The sequence below is a fragment of the Pseudophryne corroboree genome, chromosome 2 (genome assembly GCF_028390025.1).
Source record: "Pseudophryne corroboree isolate aPseCor3 chromosome 2, aPseCor3.hap2, whole genome shotgun sequence".
Taxonomy (NCBI): domain Eukaryota; kingdom Metazoa; phylum Chordata; class Amphibia; order Anura; family Myobatrachidae; genus Pseudophryne; species Pseudophryne corroboree.
The window spans coordinates 545,858,743-545,879,872 of record NC_086445.1 but is presented as its reverse complement, the minus strand read 5'-3'; the positions used below and the strand labels follow the sequence as shown (position 1 = coordinate 545,879,872).

The window sequence follows — 21,130 nt, the reverse complement described above, 5'->3', positions numbered from 1 at the left end:
TTATATACAAGGGTGTAGCTACCATAGGTGTGAGGAGGACAGCTGCTATGGGGCCCAGAGCTGAGAGGGTCCACCTTCCCTGTCACAGTTACATGTGTTATATACAAGGGTGTAGCTACCATAGGTGTGAGGAGGACAGCTGCTATGGGGCCCAGTGCTGAGAGGGGCCACCTTCCCTGTCACAATTACATGTGTTATATGCAGGGTGTAGCTAGCATAGGTGCAGCTGCTTTGGGACCCACAGCTGAGAGGAGCCACCTTCCCTGTCACAGTTACATGTGTTATATACAAGGGAGTAGCTACCATAGGTGCAGCGAGTGCAGCTACCAGGGGCGATTGGCCCACCAGGACAGATTTCGATGGGCTGGTCCCATATCCCCCTCAGCCAGGCCGATTCACACTCAGGCTGGTCTGGCACACACTGCTTTTAGTACTTGTGGTTCATTGGAATGCAATCCGGAAGTTAGGCTAGCGGGCACTTCCAGGTGCAGCTAGCCTTGAAAAGTGGTGATGCTGTTCTACCAATGGGGGGCCTTGAGAAAGTTAACCAGCCCAGCAGCATCCTCTCCCTGGCCCCGGCCAAACATCTCTTCAACGAGCCCGGCCCAGGAGCAGCAGCATAGCGATGGTCGGAGCCGGGTTCACTACACCCGCTGCAACCCCAACTCCCGCACACGCTCACTGACTGAGCATTGAAGGGGACCCGGCAGAGAGGTTATTTTTAATTACATTATTTGCATTATCATGTTAGTGTAAGGGTTAGGGCAGAGGTTCCCAAACTGTGTGCCGTAGCTCCCTGGGGTGCCTCGGGACACTTGCAGGGGTGCCCCGGGTTGGTGGTCCAGGACCTATTCAAATTATTCATGGTCAATATAATAAGCAAAACCAGTGCTGGTGGCTGCCAGTCATAAAATATGTGGCCAAACAGAAGCAAATCTTGTCCCTGACCACACAACTGACCCTAAGGATGACATATAAACGCGATCTACTTAATGTAATATTTCTTTCTAAATTTCTCAATAAGACATTTTTGGCCTAGGGGTACCGTGAAAAAAATTCTGATATGCTAGGGTGCCGTGATTCAAAAAAGTTTGGAAACCACTAGGTTAGGGCGTCCCCAGTCACAGTGTATGGTTTGGGGACTGGACAGGAGCAGGATGTACTTTGTTCTCAGGATGCCAGCTGACCAGGCAGCACTCACAGCCAGCCCTGGGACAATCTCTAATGCAACGTCCTTCAGCCTTATAGCTGCCCAATGTCTGTCCATGATGATGGGCCTATTTATGTGGTGTCTACGTATGTAATGCAGTGGCTACATATGTAATACGGTGGCTATGTATGTAATGTGGTGCTAGCTGTATAATGCGGTGATATACGTGTAGTGCGGTGCAATACCTGTAATGTTGTGCTATTCGTGTTATGTGGCGCTATTTGTGTAATGCCGTGCTATACGTGTAGTGCTATACATGTAATGCAGTGCTATATGTGTAATGTGGTGCTATACGTGTAATGCAGTGCTATTTGTATAATCTGGTGCTATTCATGTAATATGTGGTGGCTATGTATGTAATATGGTGGCTATGTATGTAATCAGGAGCGGATTGGCCACTGCGACAGATTCTACTGCGCTGGTCCCCTGTGTCTGTTTTACTACTTGTGTGCGCTCCCTCCCTGTACTGTATGTAGTGTGTACTCCTCCTCCCTGTACTGTGCTGTATGTAGTGTGTGCTCCTCCTCGCTGTACTGTGCTGTATGTAGTGTGTGCTCCCTCCCTGTACTGTGCTGTATGTAGTGTGTGTTCCCTCCCTATACTGTGCTGTATGTAGTGTGTGCTCCTCCTCCCTGTACTGTGCTGTATGTAGTGTGTGCTCCCCCTCCCTGTACTGTCCTGTATGTAGTGTGCGCTCCCTCCCTGTACTGTGCTGTATGTAGTGTGTGCTCCCTCCCTGTACTGTGCTGTATGTAGTGTGTGCTCCTCCTCCCTGTACTGTGCTGTATGTAGTGTGTGCTCCCTCCCTGTACTGTGCTGTATGTAGTGTGTGCTCCCTCCCTGTACTGTGCTGTATGTAGTGTGTGCTCCTCCTCCCTGTACTGTGCTGTATGTAGTGTGTGCTCCCTCCCTGTACTGTATGTAGTGTGTGCTCCTCCTCCCTGTACTGTGCTGTATGTAGTGTGTGCTCCCTCTCTGTACTGTGCTGTATGTAGTGTGTGCTCCCTCTCTGTACTGTGCTGTATGTAGTGTGTGCTCCTCCTCCCTGTACTGTGCTGTATGTAGTGTGTGCTCCCTCCCTGTACTGTGCTGTATGTAGTGTGTGCTCTCTCCCTGTACTGTGCTGTATGTAGTGTGTGCTCCTCCTCCCTGTACTGTGCTGTATGTAGTGTGTGCTCCTCCTTCCTGTACTGTGCTGTATGTAGTGTGTGCTCCTCCTCCCTGTACTGTGCTGTATGTAGTGTGTGCTCCCTCCCTGTACTGTGCTGTATGTAGTGTGTGCTCCTCCTCCCTGTACTGTGCTGTATGTAGTGTGTGCTCCCTCCCTGTACTGTGCTGTATGTAGTGTGTGCTCCCTCCCTGTACTGTGCTGTATGTAGTGTGTGCTCCTCCTTCCTGTACTTTGAAACATATAAGGTTAAAAAAGGGATTTGTACATACCTCCCAACTGTCCCGATTTTCGCGGGACAGTCCCGTTTTTTGGGGACTGTCCCGCTGTCCCACCTGTGGGCAGCAGTGTCCCGCGTTGTGTGTGTGGGGGGGCAGTTGGGAGGCTCTGTCTCTCGCTGCCTGCTTAGCAGCGGTGAATAGATGCTGTGCGCATGCGCACAGCATCTATTCACTGGAGTCAGAGGGAAAGGGGGAATGCCAGCAGCTCACAGAGCGCTGGGCATGCCCCCTCAGTGGTGAAAACGGGGGCGTGGCTCGCAATCGCGGGTCCTCCCGTGAAGCCACATCCCTTTTTCATAGGCCACGCCCTCTTTTCGGGAGCGCGTACGGCTTTGCCGTGCGTGTGTCCCTCTTCCAATGAGGACAAAGTTGGGAGGTATGGTTTGTAGAATGAAAAATTACAAAAATCAGAAGTAGATTAAAAAAACAGCAAAACTGTGCATGGGTATGCACCGCAATGCGCACGCGCATCGTATGGGTACAAAGAGCATTGTTGTTGTGCAATGCTTTTAGCGACGAATCCATTCGCACAGCTGATCGCAAGGAGATTGACAGGAAGAGGGCGTTTGTGGGTTGCAACTGACCGTTTTCTGGGAGTGTTTGGGAAAACGCAGGCTTGCCCAGGCGTTTGCAGGGCGGGTATCTGACGTCAATTCCGGGATCCCCATCACTAGAATCATCGCACAGGATAAGTAACTACAGGGCTGGTCTTGTTTTGCACAAAATGTGTTCGTGTCGCTCGGCTGCACAGGCGATCGCACACTTGCAAAACGAAAATACACTCCCCCGTGGGTGACGACAATGCGTTTGCATGGCTGCTAAAAGTAGCTAGCGAGCGATCAACTCAGAATGAGGGCCACAGTCGCAGGTAAACATTAGCATAACGTAAAGCAAAGGAGGCCCCAACTATGTCTATCTCAGAATCAGGACCTCTAAGGAGTGACCCAGCCCTCTTGACAAGGCCCCTCCCACTCAACAGACTCTGCCCTCATTAGGGCTGCTTCCATAAATTTCCTGGGCTGGTGTTCAATCCCAATCCACCCCTGGCAGCTACTATGGGGCCCAAAGCCGAAACAGGCCACCTTCCCTGTCACAGTTACATGTGTTATATATAGAGGTGTAGCTACCATAGGTACTGTGACTGCCTACCAGTGCAATGCCTCACCTACTGGTGTGATCTCCACCTCCTGTGACAACTGACAAGATTCTCCTGTTGGTGCTGTAACTGCCTACCAGTGCAATACCTCATCCACTGGTGTGATCTCCACCTCCTGCGGCAGGATCCTCCTGCTGGTGCTGTGACTGCCTACCAGTACAATGCCTCAGCTACTGGTGTGATCTCCACCTCCTGTGACACGATCCTCCTGCTGGTGCTGTGACTACCTACCAGTGCAATGCCTCACCCACCGGTTTGATCTCCACCTCCTGTGACACGATCCTACTGCTGGTGCTGTGATTGCCTACCATGCTGCATTAGCCTTGCTTACTACCACTGTGAGTAATGCTAAGAGTTTGCTTAAGCCCAATTTGTGTTGGGCCCCGCTTATAGCTGACTCTCTCCAACCTACATGAGGCTACTTTTCATATATTTCCAGGGCCACTTTACGTTCCCAATCCACCCCTGTCTGGCATGGAAGAAATGTGAATGATAAATCAATGTAATGTACCAGGAGGTATTGACAAGCCTTTATAACATTATCTTATACTGTGAATTTCTTACCCTGTTTCCAAGACAATTAATTTAACTTGTTACTTAAGTGAAAGAAAGACATGATATTTTCCGGGAGATATAGTAAGCCGTGGAGAGAGATAAAGTTGAGTATTTGCCCAAGTCAAATGAAGCTTCTAACTACAGGTATTATTTCATGTACTGTGCTAGATAAGTGACAGAAGATGATTGTGTGGTTTGGACATACACTCTCTCCAAGGCTTTATACATCTCCCCAAGAGTGCTGTACAGTGTCGGACTGGGCCGCCGGGGAGCCGGTGAAACCAGCGGTAGGCCCCACTGATTTTTGGCCACATCCTCTTTTATGTGAGGGCGGGGCCTACTGTAATAACGTGGAGCAGCGGCGTGGCGCTTGTAACATGCTGCCGTCAGTGGCCCTGGGAGAGAGAACGGCAGCACACACTGGCCGGCAGAGTCAGTTGAGGGGAAGGACGCTCTCCTCCCCGCCCCGACACAGGAGCAGCAGCAGAGCCCGGACGGCGGCGGTAATTAGATCCCACGCAGAGTGGGACTGAGGGCCAGGAGAGGCGCAAGCTGCGCTCTCCTCCCCGGCCCAAAGACACGGAGCAGCAGCAGAGCCCGGGCGGCGGTGGTGAGTAACGCGTAAATTGCCACAGTATGTGTAACTGGCACTGTGGGGGGATATGTATATCCTGCACTGTGGGGAGCATTTGTGTAACTGGGGGTCATTTGTGTAACTGGCACTGGGGAAGGGGGGGGTATGTATATCCTGCACTGTGGGGGTCATTTGTGTAACGGGGAGGGGGGGGGGATATGTATATCCTGCACAGTGGGGGCATGTGTATTTCCTGCACTGTGGGGGCATGTGTATATACTTCACAGTGGGGGCATGTGTATATACTGCACAGTGGGGGCTTTTGTGTATATCCTGCACTGTGGGGGCATTTGTGTATATCCTGCACTACTGTGGGGGCATGTGTATATACTGCACTGTGGGGGCATGTGTATATACTGCACAGTGGGGGCATGTGTATATCCGGCACTGTGGGGGCATTTGTGTAACTGGCACTGGGGGTACATATGTATATCCTGCACTGTGGGGGCATTTGTGTAACTGGCACTAGGGGTACATATGTATATCCTGCACTGTGGGCGCATTTGTGTAACTGGCACTGGAGGTACATATGTATATCCTGCACTGTGGAGGCATTTGTGTAACTGGCACTGGAGGTACATATGTATATCCTGCACTGTGGAGGCATTTGTGTAACTGGCACTGGGGGTACATATGTGTATCCTGCTCCGTGGGGGCATTTGTGTAACTGGCACTGGGGGTACATATGTGTATCCTGAACCGTCAGGGCATATGTGTAACTGGCACTGGCAGGCGTATGTGTATCCTGCACCGTGGGGGCATATCTGTAACTGGCACTGCTGGACGCGTATGTGTATTTGGCACTGCTGGGCGCGTATGTGTATCTGGCAATATACTCCAGTCATTATGTGTATCTACTGTTCTCTCCCAGATTATCTCAGGTGTATATATACTACTGCTCTCTCCCGGTGTAACCCAGGCACGTATACTACTGCTCTCTCCCGGTGTAACCCAGGCACGTATACTACTGATCTCTCCCGGTGTAACCCAGGCACGTATACTACTGCTCTCTCCCGGTGTAACCCAGGCACATGTATACTACTGCTCTCTCCCGGTGTAACCCAGGCACATGTATACTACAGCTCTCTCCCGGAGTAACCCAGGCACATGGGGTGTGGTATGGTATGCCGGCGGCCGGGCTCCCGGCGACCAGCATACCGGCGCCGGAAGCACGACCACCGGCATACCGACAGCGCGGCGAGCGCAAATGAGCCCCTTGCAGGCTCGCTGCGCTCGCTACGCTGCGGGCATGGTGGCACGCTACACGCTATTTGTTCTCCCTCCAGGGGGGTCGTGGACCCCCACGAGGGAGAAAAAGTGTGGTATGCCGGCTGTTGGGATTCCGGCGCCGGTATACTGTGCGCCGGGATCACGACAGTCGGCAACCTGAAGACCACCCGGCACATGTATACTACTGCTCTCTCCCGGTGTAACCCAGGCACATGTATACTACTGCTCTCTCCCGGTGTAACCCAGGCACATGTATACTACTGCTTTCTCCCGGTGTAACCCAGGCACATGTATACTACTGCTCTCTCCCGGGGTAACCCAGGCACATACACAACAGCTTGAAGTGGACAGCGAGGTAGAGCTCTTTTTCTTTATATACTATGCTAGGTGGCGCCTCTAATGGCTGGCCACTCCCCTCTGGTCATGTAGCCACACCCCTTCCAGCATATGGCAGCGCCTTTAGTGGGCCCCTTTGATTACATTTCCCTGGTGGGCCTTCATGCCCCAGTCCGACACTGGTGCTGTATATAAAATATATGTCTGGCTGCTATACAGCAGGCCAGGAGCACCAGCAGGACAGTAGAGTAACAGTCATATCAGTAATAATTTGCGGACCCTGTGAAATTAGCATTCAGTAAAGACAGGAGACTCAGTCAATGAATACATAAAACATTTTTTAGTTTATGTTAAAATATAAAAAGTTTATTAAGTGGAATATTTAATAAATAATATTTGCAAGACATCTCCAAAAACAGTTGGTTTTGGGGGCTGCCCACAAATATTAACCAGCCCCTGAATGTATGTATTGGGGACTGCAATGGATATTTGAGATATCTATTGTGTTCCTCCTATTTTGAACACAAAAGCAGCCACCAAAAGTTTCTACGGCAGATGGTAAACTGTGAAACTCACCAAGATCCAGAATGCAAAGCATTGCTGAGCTTGGCCCGGCAGCAAATGCCATTTCTAAATGGCTTTTGTAGCCTGTGGTCTACATTATGCAATAATTCCCAGGAGAAGGATCCTTGGGATCCCTCTGCATTACTGTCTGCTCTCACATATGCAGTCTGATGATTGCACATGTGAACTAGCGCAGCCGGGGTCTAAACCCAGAAGTAAAGTGACCGCATTAGCAATTATTTTACTTCTTATACATTGCAGGGGCGGGCATGAGATTGGTACTCATTATGGCATAAAAGCTACACCGCTGGACTCACAAAGAGTCATCCTTCAGCACTCAGGAGAGGAAAACCCCCTTGGGGGGAAACCTCTGGGGAACCATGGCCTCAGGATCGCCCTTCCCTCTGGGCATTAAGAGGTGTACTAATAGAGAGGTCAGTATGCTATCCCAGTGCATGGGATCCTGGTGGTTGTCATACCGATGCCAGTACAGAAAAGACAGACAGGGGTGAGTAAGGGGTGTTCTCCCCCCTAACCCTGCCTGTCCGCAGTCTAACCCTAACCTCCCCCCACCCACAGCCTAACCTTAACCCCTCCGCCTGATGCCTATCCTGCTCCCTCTCCCCACCCCCCTAACCCTTCCTGTCCGCAGTCTAACCCTAACCTCCCCCCTTTGTGCCTAACCCTCCCGCGGAGGTGCCTAATCATAACCTCCGTCCCTGCTGCCTAAACCTAACCCTCCCTCCCTCGCAGCCTAACCACTCCCGTGGGTGCCTAACCCTAACCCACCCTAGCCACAGCCTAACACTAACCTCCCCCCATACGCAGCCTAAACCTAACCCAGCACCTGATGCCTAAATCTAACCCCCCGCCTGATGCCTAAACCTCCCTACCTTGCGCCTAACCACCCCCAGGAGTGCCTATCCCACCCTACTCGCAGCCTAAATCTAACCTCCCCCCACCCACAGCCCAAACTTAACCACCCCACATGACGCCTAAACCTAATCCCCCCGTCTAAATCTAACCCTCCCTCCCCCGCAGCCTAACCACCACCGGGGGTGCCTAACCCTAAGTTCCCCCAACCCGCAGCCTAAACTTAACCACCCCGCCTAACGCCTAAACCTAATCCTCCTGTCTGATGTCTAAACCTAACCCTCCCACGCAGCATAACCTCCACCAGGGGTGCCTAACTCACCCTATCCGCAGCCTAAACCTAACATCCCCCCACCTGCAGCCTAACCCTAACCCCCGCCTGAAGCCTAAACCTAACCCCCGCCTGACACGTAAACCTAACGCTTCCTCCCATGCAGCCTAATCACCCACCCTCCCCCCATGCCTGATGCCTAAACCTAACCCCCCTTGCCCAGCCCTAAACCTATGATCGTGGGGATACAGGTGTCGGTATCCTTGCCCATTCAGATTTCCAACGTCGGGATTCTGAAGAGTGTCGGGATCCCAGTATCAGTATTCTGACTGCCGTAAACCTGACAGCCGGCATCTTTACCGCATCTCCTAATAGGTAATACATATGTCCCAACATTTGGAGCATGTGTCCGCAGCTCTCCTCCCAGGGCAGCTATTCAGGGATCACCCACTGCATGTAGACAAAGAGGAAGAGATGAAAAATCATTGTTAGTGGATGAACAAGCAGAGAGACAAACTGCAAACAGTGGTGTGGTTGTGTAGAGAGAAAACTCTCTCTATGTAAATGTGTTACTCTAACTACTGAGGACATAGAAAATGCCTAAAATAAGGACAATTATCCCAAAGGGCCCATTGTTTTTATACAATACACACATTGGGGGGATAAGTTCTCTCTTATAGTAATTAGTGGGCACCTTCAGAAAACAAATTTGACCAGTAAATAATAAAAGCTATAAATTGCTAACATTTAGGGGTCAATCCAATGAGGTACGAGTTACCATTGCTGCGACGTTTCAACAGCATCCAAACTCACACCCTTCGTGGCCAGATTCAGCCTATGGGGCTACCGGAAAGTGCGGCTGTTGTAAGACAAACTCGCATCTAATTAAACTGACCCCTTAGTTGTTAAATGTGATAAAATAGTAAAATATAATGGTGTAATTGTGGGCCTGATTCAGTTGTGGTTGTTGAAGCGATCGCTGCTGCAGTCTTGCCGCTCACAATTGCATCGTGAGTCTGAGCAGTCGTAGGCTGAGCAAGTCTCCTAGACACAGGGGGCTCTCCAGCAGCAACACAGGTCGCAATGGGTAATTTATGCACGCACATGGAACGGCGTTTGATCGGACCTGACACGCCTGTATACAGTTAGCCACCCCCGTTACCACCTAAAACGCTGATTTCCTGTCAATCACTTTGCGATGGGATCCTCTATGTGAGCTTGATTTCATTCCGTGCGCAGTGCAGCTTACACGCATGCACAGTGAAAAAGCATTGAGCCACTTGGTGCAACAGCAGCTCTGCGTCCACATCTGAATCAGGCCCCCTGAGCGGTAAGGAGAAGGACTCTAGGGCAGGGATGGGGAACCTTTGGTCCTCCAGCTGTTGTTGAACTACACATACCAGCATGCTTTGCTACAGTTTTGCTATTTGGCCATGCTGAAACTGTTGCATGGCATACTGGGATGTGTAGTTCAACAACAGCTGGAGGACCGAAGGTTCCCCATCCCTGCTCTAGGGAAAGGACTATGTCACCTTTATTATATGTAAAGATAGGGAAACAGTCACTTGTTAAAGCTCCAATTCACATCATTTATACCATTCTGTACCATTTCATCATTTGGTTATTCTATGGGGGAGATGTATTAAGCCCTGCAGAGTGATAAAGCGGAGAGAGGTAAATTACCAGCCAATCAGCTCCTAACTGACACTTTGCAGATCTCTTTGCCGGTCACCCGACACTCTGCAAATCTCTTTGCCAGATGATCTAAAAAACACAAAAGACTATCATTAAGCATAGTACTAGTTTAAGTACAATAAAATGTCCATGAGTCAACCAGTTTCCCCAATTTTTCTTAAACCAAACAAGATACTTTCAAAGTTATCAATATCCCATTTATCAATTTTATTAACTTTTCCATCCCAAAGCCACGATCCTGCCTCATTAGAGACCCAGGTTATCTGCATCCCCTGTATGTGTGCTTATCCTCCATACTGCCCTCTTTATTCCTGTAACGCTACATTTTTAATCCTAAATATGTCGTTCCTTCCTGTGCTTCTCCTATTATTGTGTTCTTGTACCTGTATTCCCTGTTCTGTCTGTCTTGACTTGCCTTTCAGCTGACTATACTGTACTCTGTCTTCCTTACCCCTCTCCAATATACCCTGCTATGTAGGACTCACCTCCTCCTACCTGTCTTCCTGCATGGAAACTGGAAACGTCAGCAGCTCTAGATAGAATGTTACAGGAAGAAGCATTGTGATGTCACGGGCTAGTGATGTCACAGGCTAGGTGTGATGTCACAGTAACGCAACAGCAAAGCTATAGAGTTAAAGCTATCTTACATATACATTTTCTACATCAATTACAACTGGATATACATGAGTTTCTAGTTTTAACAAAATGAGACTAGTGTAGAGAATGAAGTATAAGGCAAAGTTGTATAGAGTGCCTCAATATATAGGTAAAGGGAAAACATAAGTAACTAGTTTATTTCTAGACTAAATCACCGCTTATATTTTATAAGGAAATAAACCTCTTTATTTAAGAGGCTGAATTAATCATTTTCCATTAAGTGTGTGTGTATACACACACACACACACACACACACACACACACACACACACACACACACACACACACAGCTATACTAACTATGCTATCCCATTAAACCAGGAAACTCACGAATTATACAGTTTCTGTGGCTGGCTGACCTCAAGTCTGCATTTCACCTGGTTTAATCAGCCACAGAACCTGTGTAACTGATAAGCGTGACAAAAAGAACCAAAACTAAGAGTTGGAAAGTAGACTCTTGTGTGGGAGCACTCTAATTCAGAGGATTTGATATAATATATTCGGGTTCACTATGGTATGCCGGCAGTCGGGCTCCCAGCGACCAGCATACCGGCGCCGGGAGCCCGACCGCCGGCTTACCAACAGTGTGGCGAGCGCAAATGAGCCCCTTGCGGGCTCGCTGCGCTCGCCATGCTACAGGCACGGTGGCACCACGCTATTTTATTCTCCCTCCAGGGGGGTCATGGACCCCCACGAGGGAGAATAAGTGTCGGTATGCCGGCTGTCGGGATCCCGGCGCCGGTATAATGTGCGCCGGGATCCCGTCAGTCGGCATACTGAAGACCACCCAAGATATTCAATACTGATAAAATCACAATTTTATTAGTTTTTATATTAAAATTGAATTAATGGAGTAAATTGTATGTGAATCAGATAGCTTTGCGAAAATATAGTAGTAAATTGTGTATAATTCGTGGTATCAAATGTCACAATATACAGAATGCCGGAAATTAATGTCTGTGGTCAATTGAATTTGTTATTACATAATAACACAATATCCTGCCTGTAATAAATGACTATCATTTGTTCTGCACATATCCATTTAGCATTTTTTCTGCTGCGGGGTACACTGGGCTCCACAATGATTGGACAATGAGGTGTAGATTAGGATCTTGATCCGAGGCACCAACAGGCTCAAAGCTTTGAGTGTTCCCAGAATGCACAGCGCCGCCTCCTATATCACCTCGCCTCCCAGCACAGGAGCTCAGTTTTGTAAGTTGGTGCTGCAGTAAGCAGGCACTTAACAGAAGGGCTGCTCTAAGCAGCCCTAAGAAAAGCTTTTTATGAGGTAAAAAGTGAAGACTTCAAGGGCAGCAGCGGTGGTAAATGTCTTGTGACATTCACTGCTGCAGCTCCAGCTCTCCTCAGCGGCCCTGTACACTTCCGAGCCCTGGTTGCCGGGTACCTACAGCGGAGGCTCCGGTTTTCTTCACGTTAGACACACACGGCTGGGGGTCTCCAGGATCGAATGGCCGCGCTTCGGGAGGTGGTAAGTGGGTCCCGCTTGCGGGAACCGGTCTTTATCGCGATCTGGCGTGGTCAGTGGGAGGCGGGCCGCGCGCGCTGGCGGTGGACACTGTGGCAGTACAGGCGATCCCACTAGATCACCAGGGCATGGGCGCAGGTCAGGTTTTCTCTCTAAACCAATTCTTATATCGCCCACAGTACCCGGTGGTTTTGCCAGCAGAGGGGATAAGGCTTAGACCTGAAGCCCCTCCCCCAGCCCCAGGGCGCCATTTCTAGCAAGTGTTCCCGCCCTGGAGCTGCATATCTGTCTTTTCCTCACTCCCTGTCAGTGTCTGCGGCACCATTATCCCTCAGCTCACAGTTCCTGGGACTGCTTGGGCAAATCCTCCTATGTAAAGCCGCCTGGTTGTCAGCGCTGTGCCTTTATATGACACTTAAGTATTCTGGGGCTGAACACACTGCCGGTGTTGCTGACGCCACGGGGCCATATGAGGAGAATATAGCAGCTGGGGGCTCCTTGCCCCCCAGTGGGACTGTGGCAACGGAGGCACATACTGACCCACCATGGGCCGCTTTTTCCACGCTTCTGCATACGCTAGTTCATAAACTAACTCCCCCTATGGGACCCCCGATGCCGGTACAGCCGTATGTGGTCCCTGCAGCTAACCCGCCGTGGGCGGACGATTTATCTGCTCAATTAAAGAAGTTGAACCAGTCCTTGACTACTAAAAAGTCTGACCAACGCTCGCCTAAGTCCAAGAGGTCATCTAAGCGAGCGCTTATCTCCTCACAATCCACTGCTGTCACTGACACCTCGTCTGATGAAGACGGCACATATACTGACCCCTCAGGTTCTGACTCCGATACGGCTGATGGGGAGGGTAGTTCACATGTGGATGTTCCTGATCTTTTGGAGGCGATTAAGTTAATTCTGCAGATTGCGGATGATCCCGAGCCATCCGTCCCTCCTAAGAAACCAGATAGGTTCAAGCGTCAGAAGGTGGTTAAGCAAGTTTTACCTCACTCTGACCACCTAGTGGATATACGTCAGGAACCCTGGGAAAACCCGGGTACGAAGTTTGTGCCTCAAAAGAAGATGCTGGCTCGCTATCCCCTCGCGCCACAGCTGTCTAAAAATTGGGAAACGCCTCCTCCAGTAGACTCACATGTGGCTAGTATGGTGGTTTCCTCAGCTCTACCTGTCACTACCATCACGTCTCTAAAAGAGCCTACGGATAAACGTGTCGAGGATTGTCTGAAAGCGATTTACACCCTCACGGGTGCTGCACAAAGGCCCACTTTTGCAGCTACATGGGCTGCAGAGGCTATTGAAGCATGGGCCTTGGAGTTAGAAGCTGAAATCTCTTCTGACCATGCTATACAATGCTTGTCATATATTGTCACAGCTTCTCGATATATTAAAGAGGCAGCTTCTGATGCCGGTATCCTAGCAGCCAAGGCCTCTACTACGTCAGTCCTGGCTCGCCGGATATTGTGGCTGAGATTCTGGTCTGTGGATCTGGACTCTAGAAAAACCCTGGAGGTACTCCCTTTCAAGGGAGATATTCTGTTTGGGGAGGACTTAAATAAGATTGTGGCTGACTTGGCTACTGCCAAAACTGCCTGTCTGCCTAATACCGCTCCTTCTGTGTCGAAGACTAAAGGTACATTCTTTCGCCCCTTTCGTCCTTCAGGTAAAGCAAAAGGTCAGGCGTACCATAAGCAGGCCCGCACTTCCAAACCTGGTAAGCCGAAGCCCAAAAGAGCATGGGCTGCCCGTCAGCCAGCTGCCAAAACCGATAAGCCTGCCACATGACGGGGCGGGCCTCCCCCTGGGGGATCCCAGGGTGGGGGGCCGGCTTCTAGGGTATATCCAGGAATGGTTGAAGACCACTTCAGATGCCTGGGTACGGGAAGTCGTCACTCGAGGTTACGCCATAGCCTTCAAATACCGACCCCCTCATCGATTTTGCCAGACAGACGTCCCTTTGGACAAGACAAAGGCAAAAACTCTACACTCGGTGGTACAGACCCTCCTGGATACAGGAGTCGTAGTACAGGTGCCTCTTGCTCAGAGGGGCCGGGGGTACTATTCTCCGCTGTTTCTAGTCCCGAAACCGAATGGGTCCTCCCGGCCCATTCTCAACCTCAAGGCATTGTACAGGTTTGTGAAGGTTTCCAAGTTCCGTATGGAAACCCTTCGCTCTATAGTTCTGGCCTTGGAACCTGGGGACTACATGGTCTCCATGGACATACAGGATGCTTACCTGCATATTCCTATAGCAGTGTCACATCAACAATACCTGAGGTTCGTTATTGGCAACCTACATTACCAGTTTCGGGCGTTACCTTTTGGTTTAACAACGGCTCCGCGAGTCTTCACCAAAGTTATGGCGATGATGACGGTGGTACTCCGCCATCAAGGGGTCAGGATACTGCCATATCTGGATGACTTTTTAATCCTGGCAAATTCCTCAGATCTTCTCCTGTGTCATCTGGATATGACGGTCCAGTTTCTACAAGCCCACGGGTGGCTCATCAACTGGAAGAAATCCTCCCTGGTCCCTGCTCAGAGCATGGTGCACCTGGGAGCGTTGTTGGACACTCACAACCAGAGGTTGTTCTTGTCTCAGGAGAAAGTCCTGAAGATTCAGGACAGGATTCGTTGCTTCCTTTCTCGTCCGCAAGTGTCGATACATTCGGCAATGCAGGTGCTGGGCCTAATGGTATCAGCATTCGACATGGTGGAGTATGCTCAATTCCATTCTCGCCCCCTCCAGAGGCTGATTCTAGCCAAGTGGGACGGCCTGCCTCACCGGATCAGATCTCAAATGATCTTATTGACTCCGGAGGTCCGTCTGTCGCTACACTGGTGGCTCCGGGACCAACAATTGTGCAGGGGTTGTCCCTTCTGGATATCCAACTGGGTCCTGTTGACGACAGATGCCAGTCTAAGAGGTTGGGGCGCGGTGCTGGAGCAACACTCCCTTCTCGATCAACATTCTGGAATTGCGGGCGGTCTTCAATGTGTTGAACCTGGCCCAGAATTTAATTCAGAACCGTCCTGTTCAAGTACAGTCGGACAACGCCACCACAGTGGCTAACATAAATCATCAAGGTGGCACTCAAAGCCGTTTAGCAATGAAGGAAGTCTCACGGATTCTACGTTGGGCGGAACGCCATCTACCGGCCATATCAGCAATATTCATTCCGGGAGTCCTGAATTGGGAAGCGGACTTTCTCAGTCGTTAGGACGTGCATGCCGGCGAGTGGGGCCTCCATCCAGAAGTGTTTCAACTCCTCGTGGAAAAGTGGGGTCTTCCAGACGTGGATCTGATGGCGTCTTGACACAGTCACAAGGTTCCGGTCTTCGGAGCAAGGAAAAGGGATCCTCAAGCTGCATTCCTGGATGCGCTAGTGGTGCCGTGGAGGTTTCGGCTGCCGTATGTGTTCCCTCCGGTGTCACTCCTGCCCAGGGTAATTCGGAAGTTCAAGCTAGAAAAAGGAAATCTGCTTCTCATAGCTCCAGCGTGGCCCAGACGGCACTGGTTCTCAGACCTGCAGGACCTATCGTCAGAGCGTCCAATTCTACTTCCACAACGCCCAGACCTCCTCGTTCAGGGCCCCTGTGTCTACCAGGACCTAGCCCGGCTATCTTTGATGGTGTGGCTCTTCAAGCTTCCATCTTGAGGGCTAAAGGGTTTTTCTGAAGGGGTCATTAAAACTATGTTGTGGGCCCAGAAACCGGCTTCTGCTCGGATTTATCATAGGGTCTGGCATTCCTACTTTGTTTGGTGCGCATCTAACAATTATGACGCTTCCAAGTTTAGTACAGCCAAACTGTTGGCTTTTCTGCAGCAAGGCCTAGATTTAGACCTGCGTCTGGCCTCCCTCAAGGTTCATATTTCTGCCTTGTTGGTGTGGTTTCAGAGAAAAATTGCGACTTTACCTGATGTTCATACTTTCACTCAGGGTGTGTTGCGTATCCAACCTCCCTATGTCCCGCCTGTGGCTCCTTGGGACTTGTCGGTGGTTTTGGAGGCGTTGCAGGAGCCTCCATTTGAACCTCTTGGTTCAGCTGACCTTAAGTGGCTTTCCCTTAAGGTGGTGTTCTTGCTGGCTATTGCCTCTGCTAGAAGAGTGTCGGATCTGGGTGCCTTGTCTTGTAGTTCCCCATATCTGATTTTTCACCGTGACCGGGCGGTTTTTAGGACTCGTCCCGGATATTTACCTAAGGTGGTTTCTTCGTTCCACCTTAATCAGGAGATTGTGGTTCCGGCCTTTGTCTCTCCTGATTTGTCTCCCAAAGAGCGGTCTTTGGATGTGGTACGGGCTCTCTGTATCTATGTGAAGAGAACTGCTTCTATTCGAAAATCTGATTCTCTCTTTGTTTTGTTTGGATTTCACAAACGTGGCTGGCCTGCTCACAAGCAAACTCTGGCCAGATGGATTAGAATGGTGATTGCACATGCTTATGTAAAGGCTGGTCTCTCTGCTCCTGATCACATTAAGGCCCATTCTACTCGGTCTGTTGGACCTTCTTGGGTGGCCCAACGTGGTGCGACCCTTGAACAATTGTGCAAGGCGGCTATGTGGTCCTCTGTGAACACGTTCATAAGGTTCTATGCCTTCGATACTGCCGCTTCCCAGGATGCTTCCTTTGGACGCCGGGTTCTTGTGCCCGCTACAGTGCGTCCCCTCCCATAAGGAACTTCTTTAGGACATCCCCATTGTCCAATCCTTGTGGAGTCCAGTGTACCCCGCAGCAGTAAATGAGTTTTATGGTAAGAACTTACCTTTGTTAAAACTCTTTCTGCGAGATACACTGGGCTCCACAAGGCGCCCACCCTGACGCACTTAGCTTCTTTGGGTTGGTATGGCATTAGCCGCTGACACTTCTCCTGTCATGAGAGTGCGGTGGAAGTGGCTACTAACCGTTGTCGTCTCTTTTCCTGCTACTGCATTGGGCTGGTTAACTAAAAACTGAGCTCCTGTGCTGGGAGGCGGGGTGATATAGGAGGCGGCACTGTGCATTCTGGGAACAGTTAAAGCTTTGAGCCTGTTGGTGCCTCGGATCAAGATCCTAATCTACACCCCATTGTCCAATCCTTGTGGAGCCCAGTGTACCTCGCAGAAAGAGTTTTAACAAAGGTAAGTTCTTACCATAAAACTCATTTTTTAAACGCAGAGAATGAAACCATAGGTCATATGCAACCGAGTACCAGTGGTATCAATGTGAATGACACTGTATCAAGCAGCAAATTTATTGCAGTACCAGGGTGTTCAAAGGTGGTCTCCCATCCAATTACTAACCCGGCCCTCCACTGCTTGGCTTCCAAGATCAGAGGAGATTGGGCATCTCCAGTGGGGTATGTCCGCAATTATTAGCTTTGCCTATTTTTGTCACTCCAAATAGTGTAGTGTAACCACTATATTAATTAAATGCAATAACCTAATTGGTATACATGTGACACATCGACCACAGACAAATTGAATGAACAATTATAGCACCAGTATGGCCATCTAGAGTGTCATATGTCTATGTGCCAGGTATAATTACTCCGTACATATAAATGACCATCATTTGTTTTGCAAATATCCATTTAGGATTTTTTTAACGCCGAAAATTAAATCATAGGTCATATGCAACCGGGTACCAAGTGGTATCAATGTGAATGACACTGTATCAGGCAGCAAATTTATTGCAGTACCAGGGTGTTCAGAGGTGGTCTCCCATCCAAGTACTAGCCCAGCCCTCCACTGCTTGGCTTCAAGATCAGAGGAGATTGGGCATCTCCAGTGGGGTATGTCCGCAATTGTTAGCTTCGCCTGTTTTGTCACTCCAAATATGTATAGTGTAAACACTATATATCCACAGTAATGCGGATTGAAAACATCTGTAGCATGACATGAAAAAATTAATTAAGTGCAATAACCAGATTGGTATACATGTAACACATCGACCGCAGACGAGTTAAATAAACAATTAGAGCACCAGTATGGCCATCAAGAATGTCATATATCTATGTGCCAGGTATGATTACTCCGCACAAATTACCCTGCAATTATGGCAGGAATAGAACAGTGGTATGTGTAGAAGCAACAAGCAACTCCTGTATTGCCCCTATGCACCACTGAAATGGCTAAATCACAACACTTATGTCGTATATATGTAAGAGGGTGACGGCGGTGCGTGTAGTGCCTGCTGCCGTGCAGGTGTAGGTTCACCACTTACCAGGCGCCGCACTCTCTCACCTTCAGGTACCGGAACCTTCAACGGACCTGGAAAATCTTCAGTCGGACCCGGACACGATGACCTAGGAGGAAGGAGATCACTGAGTGCCGTCCTCCTGACTGTGGACCGAAACACCCTCCGGAACCCAGAAATATAACGCTTTCGGGCTAGGTGAGGGTCATCCCAGGCGTACGCCTCAGAGCCCGAATTTCACCTATTGGCACTCTCGCACCAGGTGGAAATTCTACCTTGCACCGGTGTGCAAGGCTCACCGTTCGCCCTGAAGGAAGGGAGACAGATAGGGACACACAGACAGATGTTACTCACCGTCCTACGTCTTGTACTCCGATCTTCTCCACTTACAGGTCCCTGTAAGGAGGCAAAGAGAGAAACAGCCGTGCAGGGCCTAACTCTAACCTAGTGTGCATCCGCTACACTAGCTACATAAACAAGGCCCTCAAACTGGCTCAAGTGTGGGTGGTGCAACACAAACTATGCACAAACTCTAAACAACACTTTGCCCTGCACGGTAACAACACACATACCAGAGTACAACATCAAATTGTGCTATTCCTTTGAATCCCTACCTACCGCTGGAAAGGGGTGGGCGCCACACAGCCTGCCCACCTCCTGTACACTTCCTTCTATGGGGCTCAGGTCAAGCGGACCTGCCTACCTAAACACCTCAGGGTGGCCTGGGCCTATTGCCCAGTGCCACCTTTATCCACCTTTGAGGAGGGAACCTCTTATTTACTGGGCCTAATGCCCCCTAACTGCCCACAAGCCCGAGGCCTGACTTTATCCCTCGGGCCTAGCGCCCGCCTAACTTGTCGCCCGTTGGGTGACCTGGGCCTGGTGCCCAGGGTCACCTTATGTTCCTAGTGGTCGCCAACTGGACTAGGGCCTAATGCCCTCTACTGTCCCCCAGGCCTATTGCCTGTGTTTGTCCCTCGGGCCTAATGCCCGTCTATCTTGCGCCACGGGCCGGGGGGGGGGCGACTAAATGTGGCCGCGGGCCTAGTGCCTGGCTAACAGGGTCACGAGCCCGACTACGTGCCCACGGGCCGGGAGGGCCCGACTACGTGCCCACTGTCCGGAAGGGCCTGACTGTGCCCACGGGCCTAATGCCCGAACACCCGGTGGTCTAGGGAGGAGCAGGTACAGGGGCACCTGAGAAGGGCCTACCTGACCCGCTGGGAGAGGCACCAGGGGGGAGCTTCATCAACTCTCTTACTTTCCACCCCTGGTGACCTCTCCGGCGCTCTTTTTCAATCTTCGGCCGCTGGCCCGTCCTGGCCAGCGGCGCCTCCGTCGCCTCGACGCGTCCAGCCGCCGCTGGACATCTTCTTTCCGAAGCCTGGAGTCTTCTGGCCTCTTCCGCGGCCACCGGAGCTCCTTCCGCGACGTCTTCCTCCTCCTGGCGCCACTCCGATCTTCGCCGCTCTTCGGTGCGGCTTCTTCTGTCTTCGGCTCCCGCCCGGCATCTGACGTCAGATGCCGGGGGCAGGGCCTGTGATGCGGCGAGCGCCGATTGGCTCGCCACGCCCGCTTCTGATTGGCCGGCGAGCCGCGATTGGCTCGCGGACGGCGCCGGATTTGAAAAGCCACGGGCGGCGCTTCTGATTGGCGGCCAGAACGGTGCCAAGTTTAAAGCGCCACTACCGCGCCGTTACCCGCCGCCGCCGACAGCCTGGTGCAGGGAAACATCCGATCCCTGCACCAGACACCCGCCGCCGCCGCACACCCAGCGCTGGGGACAGACAAGCTGCCCCAGCACTGTCCACCCTCGCGCTCTGCAGGGGACACAGATCCCTTGCACACTGTTGTGGTGATGTGCCCTGGGACACAGGGCACATCTCCACATATACATAGAACCTGAAGCTAAGCATAACTTAGTTATGGTGATAGGAACAGGGCCTATACACAATTCCCGCCAGCAAATACACAGTTGAAGATATGAAAATAAACCTAAAATAGGTAATTAATCAGAAGTCCAACAGAGGCAAACACAAGAGCAGTGGCTGGAGCAGTTTTTTGTTGAGAAACAACCCAAACTATTCGGCATGTATTATAACTTCAAAAAGCCACAATATTCCTATGGCCCCTGTGGCGGGTGCACACAGTAAAAAGCTCCCAATACTTGTTAAATAGCAACACAGTAACCATTTCCAACAATTCCAAGAGTGATCTGTATATATACATCCACTGCAATAGAAAGGAATTCTGTGGCTATAAAAGTATATCTTATCACTCATATAATACACAGTAACATCATATAACCAACTGATGGCACTATATGTATATAAGAGATAACAAGCCGTGCTTGAAAGTAGCTAGACAATAGGTAATCACCCCTGCCTGGCTCAAGAATAAGTGCTGGATGTGTTTAGCAGGAATATATAATATTTTATGGTGCGGGGTATGTTATACGATACCAATAACACCGTAAATGCTGCCGCTGAGAGTCCCGCATCCGGCCGTATGCTGGCTTCGGGGTGCAGTGGCGTGAGGCCGTGGTCCGAGCATGTAGTGGCGTCCGGCTGTTGCCTAGTGACTGTCTTCCGGCTGGTGCGAACACGTGTGCGCACCACGTGATCGCAGTAGTCCTGACGTACGTTTCGCAATGTAAGCTTGATCACAGGACATAATGTGATCACTATGAGTTTCTGTATTTAAAGGGCAGTACTAGTTGCTAATTAGATATCCAGTGTTGATGTACACCTCATCCACCAATCATATTGTTCTCCAATGAATCAGTTTAAAATGGAAAAACCTTTTTAGATTGTTAGCGTCTTAAA

The 21,130-nt window shown here is 50.4% G+C and overlaps 1 long non-coding RNA gene and 1 pseudogene across 3 annotated transcripts; both read right to left on the bottom strand.

The window, feature by feature from the left end:
- Positions 1 to 8,473: 8,473 nt before the first annotated feature.
- LOC135035033 (uncharacterized) lies at positions 8,474 to 20,889 on the bottom strand. Of its 3 annotated transcripts, XR_010230136.1 has the most exons (5): positions 18,353 to 20,889; positions 17,809 to 17,994; positions 10,459 to 10,505; positions 9,962 to 10,042; positions 8,474 to 8,728 (listed from the first exon to the last, which is right to left on the bottom strand). It is a non-coding gene; the product is annotated as an uncharacterized LOC135035033 (long non-coding RNA). The 3 variants fall into 3 exon arrangements; XR_010230130.1 differs by having other exon boundaries at positions 17,809 to 20,889; XR_010230142.1 differs by lacking the exon at positions 17,809 to 17,994.
- LOC135052029 (5S ribosomal RNA) lies at positions 17,361 to 17,480 on the bottom strand (annotated as a pseudogene).
- Positions 20,890 to 21,130: the final 241 nt, after the last annotated feature.